This window comes from Mesitornis unicolor, unplaced genomic scaffold (assembly GCF_000695765.1).
Source record: "Mesitornis unicolor isolate BGI_N332 unplaced genomic scaffold, ASM69576v1 scaffold16577, whole genome shotgun sequence".
Lineage (NCBI taxonomy): Eukaryota > Metazoa > Chordata > Aves > Mesitornithiformes > Mesitornithidae > Mesitornis > Mesitornis unicolor.
The window spans coordinates 69,700-74,072 of record NW_010197216.1 but is presented as its reverse complement, the minus strand read 5'-3'; positions in this window follow the sequence as shown (position 1 = coordinate 74,072).

The following is a 4,373-nucleotide window of genomic DNA, read 5'->3' as shown; positions in this document are numbered from 1 at the left end:
TTACAACTTTGTCACTTGGAGCGTTCACCACGGCCTCCTCTGAGGTGGCAGGCTGATGGTCCTTGCCACTAGACCATCTTTCAGAGACTGGAGTGCCATCCCCAGGCTCACCTCTGTTAAGCCTGGTACCATGCCCCTCCCCCTTCACATCTAGTTTAAAGCCCTCTTGATGAGCCCTGAAAGATTCTTAGTAATAATTCTCACCCCCTTTGCAGACAAGCGTTCCCCATCCCTAGACAGGTAGCCTGGAGGAGAGCAGTCCATCCTATGATCGAAGAACCCAAAGTTTTGCTCCTCACACCAGGATCGTAGCTAGTTGTTTAATTCGTGACGTTTTTTGTTCCTTAGGACCAACGCCCTGAAATATTTATGCATATGCTAAATGAAAGAGTGCTATTAACCCATGGTCTTTGGTAGAGTTAGAGCACTTACACAGCATATCTGGCATGGTACAGACGTGCTCTCCCATTACTTTCTCCACAGGGATGAAGTTCAAAGAAGTTACAAATATATATAAAGCTGAAAGTTATGTTGACTAGAAATAAAGTTAGTCTATTTTTGTTTGTATAAGGCAAAAAGAAAAGAAATCAAATCTGTTTTAAAATTACTCTAGTTTCTGAGAGAGAGCTGGAGTTGGTAATGTCAGAATGGCCCTGGCTGTGTCCCTTGAAGTGTTGCAAAGGAAAGGATCCCTTCGATACAGGACAGCTTTTCGAAAGGTGTACAACTAGGGGCAGTGATGCAAAAAATTACAGACACAAAGAACAAGAAAGACTTGCAGACACGTGACTGAAACACCACGGTTGTGAAAAGAGGGGTCTGCTCTGTCCAATTGTGTGCCTTGGTGCCCCTAATTACAGATGCAACCTGTTGGCATATCTTCAATGGCTTAGCAAGATTACTTTCGCAGTGGTTCCCTGATAAATGTCTGCTTGCTCATTAACATAGCTGACATTTCCAAACTCCGCTCAGATTTGCAGCCTTAGCTAATCCACATCCTATTTAGTTCATAGGCTAAAGTTCAAATGGAACAAATTTTTGATCCTATTTGTACGACTGTGTAAAATTTTCCTCCCTCCTTTATAGTCCTAATAATAGCTTCAAACCCAGAAAAAAAAGCTGAAACCCCTGAAGCAGTGGAAAGCTCATTTTTATTTATTCTGGGACAAAACGTTTTTTTAACTCTGAATAAAATTTCTTCTTCTTAATCACTTTCACCTTTAGTTCTGCACAGTAGCAGTTTCTCAAATCTGTATTTTGTTCGTAGTTGGCCTATGCTATAGTTTTTCATATGTACCCCATTAAAGCAAGAAACATTTTCCCAATGTATTTAATGCAAACAGATACAGAATGTCATCAGACAATGTTAGAAAACCAATGTTTTTGATGTGGGATGATGAAATAATATGTGAAACCAAAGCCTGTCTTTAAAGAACACCATTTGTCATAGTCTGAATTTGTAAGGTATACATCAGAAAACCTCTAAAGAAACGAACAGAACTTGAGATTTTTTGGGGCTGAAATTCTTGCTTCAACACTGTAAATTTCCAGAGAGCAGTAATGAATCAGGTGAATGCTGGATTTCAAGGGCTCCTTGGGACAAAGTAGAATTACTCACCTGAATAAAAGCTGTACTCAGCTCAGCTGCACTGCAATGACACGTCTCAGCACTCTTCTGGGATGGAGGAGCCTAGAGTCCCTTCTCTGCTTCCTTCCTTCTTCACTTGCCCAGGGAGCAAGTGCCCAGCCATTACCCCCTGCACCCTTCTAGTCCCATTCTCACCTTTTCCTGTGCTGCTTTTAAAATCTAATTCAAAAAACCATCTGTCCTCCTAGCTGAGTGCTGTAGCATTGAGCCTATCCATGCTGTTTTTATCTTGATCTCTTTTTTTTGCCCAGGATACCCGCTCTCCTGGATGTTCACTTACTGCAAGGCATGGAGTGGGATTGAGGAAGGATTCACCATCAGTGCGATCCCAAAGCCCATCATTTTGGGTGTTCAAATGTCCTTTAGTGTGTACCTCTTAGGAAAGAGAAAGCTGAAAACTACAGACCAAGGGACCAGTGATAACAAGTTGTCAGCACTCACAACCCACACAGATTTAGAGTTAATCAAATAGCAGAATGACAGTGGATCATGAACTTGCCCATTTCATTTATGGACTGCTAAGTCTTTTTGGAAATACTGTTTTACAGGAAAATAACAAGCATTTAGTGAATGGTTTTTAATAAAAAAATTATCCACATGGAATATAATCTCCATGTCATTTTTAACTTACTAAGTAGCTTTTATTCACTGGACCGCACAATCTTTTGTTAACATCCATGAAAATACAAAAATGTCATATTAGTCACTGGAGAGCTCCTGTTTTATTCCACATCAACGCTAGAAGCAAATACAGAATTACAAGGGAAGCATTAATAAAAAATTGACACTAAGGACTGGTGCAAAGTGCATTTCCTCGTACGCATCAAGAGCTAACAATATAAAAAAAACCATACAATTCATGCTTAATATACTGTGGTTTGATTCTTCAAAAAGAACAATGTATTTTACACTAAGCCTAAAATTATCTCCATAAATAATGAACTGTTTGATAGCATTAAATCAGTGCAGATAAGCAGAAACACTGGCATCGTAGCAGCTTGTATGGTGGCACAGTAGAGTCTCTCCATGTTTAGGTGATAACAGATAGGTAAGGAGCCTGGTCCTCCCTTTCTGATCACAGGTGATTTATATTGACATGGAAGAATTAAAGGCAGTGAACCCTGCAGAGGGCATGAACTCATACAGGCAGCACAAGTGACCAAGAAGGGAGTTGATTCTGCACCACACTTAAACCAAAGGGACTTACTCCCTTTCACTTCTGTGTGAAGGACTTCTTACCTTTCTTTGAGGGCCATTAGTGGGACAGAAAAACAAACCAAAGGCTCAGTGTGGGCATTTTTCCTCCCCCTTTTTCCTTTTCTTGCTCTCGCTTCTCTGTGTTCTGTTAATCTGCTGAGGTTCCTGGCACTGTATGCACAATGATTTCACTCATTAGGCTTGTATTGCTTTTGCATTCTCTGACCACTAAAATCAAACTTAACCAATCAAGACACTAAGGAATATCCAGCATGTCTAAAAAAGCCAATAAGGCTGTCAAAATATGAATATATATACTATGCTTTGCATGAATGAGAGGCAATTTAGGAGAACAACCTCATGTCTTCATAAGCAAAAGTGCCTCCTTTTCCACATAGTGGCATGCTTTTGAGTCTCTTTCTTGTCTCCCAATTATATGCTTGTCAAAGTTAAGCCAGAAGGTCACAACCACTTTACTCTTCTAACTATAGAAATCAGCCAACCAAAACTACTGCTTCTTAGTGCATTTCAATTATTTATGACCCCAAACCTAGTTGAACAAATACGCTTCTAGGCCTGAAACTGTAAACTGAAGGAGAAAAAAAAAACCAGCATCACAATCAGTAGAAGTGGGCAACACCAGACTGGGGAATACAGGCTCCCTAAATATCAAGAAACCTTCTTGGAGTGCCTTCATGGGATCACAGGGTGTGGGAAATGTAATGCATTTGGCTTTCTTTACATTGTTTGAACTGTTCATTTGAAACTCTGCCGTCCTGATATATTTTTAATATGCTGTTTGGATGTACAGCTGAGACACATGCAAACATATGCATATATCCCAAACAAACAGGCTGGGTTTAACTTGTGTCCGACTAGATATGCTAGACACCTCAGCACCTACCTCCTGCTTTATCCTCGGAGGGAACCAAACCAAACATCTCATCAGTTGTGTCTGACCTGATCTATGTGCTCAGAAAATGTCTTTGCTGGAGTTAGTCCTCCCTAGGAGAGGTTTGCTGAATCCAGAAGCCTGTCACAGCTCCCTCCCCATGGACCATGCCTCCAGGTGCCCTTGGTCCTCAGGCACCACTCACCAGCTGGTCTGGCTTGGGGCCAGCCAGGGCCATGCACTGACAGTGCACCCTCATCACACCCCACACTGGCACCATGAGCATGTGGGATTCCCACCCCTGGTCCAGGCCCAGTACTCAGCCTCCATGCATTCCCATACACACAGGCACACAGCCCAGAGACCCTCACACCTGGGAAAAATCACAAGACATGGAGTTTAGTGAGCAGTTGGGACTGACTGCATCCTGGCCAGTGCCTCTTTGCACAGGACCAGCTCCTTTTCTCCCCCTCTCCCTTTCTGCCGACACTTGTTCATCCTCAAACCACTGTGATCCCTTCCTTTGCTTTCCTCCCCTAAACATCCTATATTAAGTCCTGTGCAGTCCCTAGATGCTCTTCCCTGCGCCCCAGACCAAGCTCTGTACCCCTGGACAGTATCCGCAGTCTATGGAGT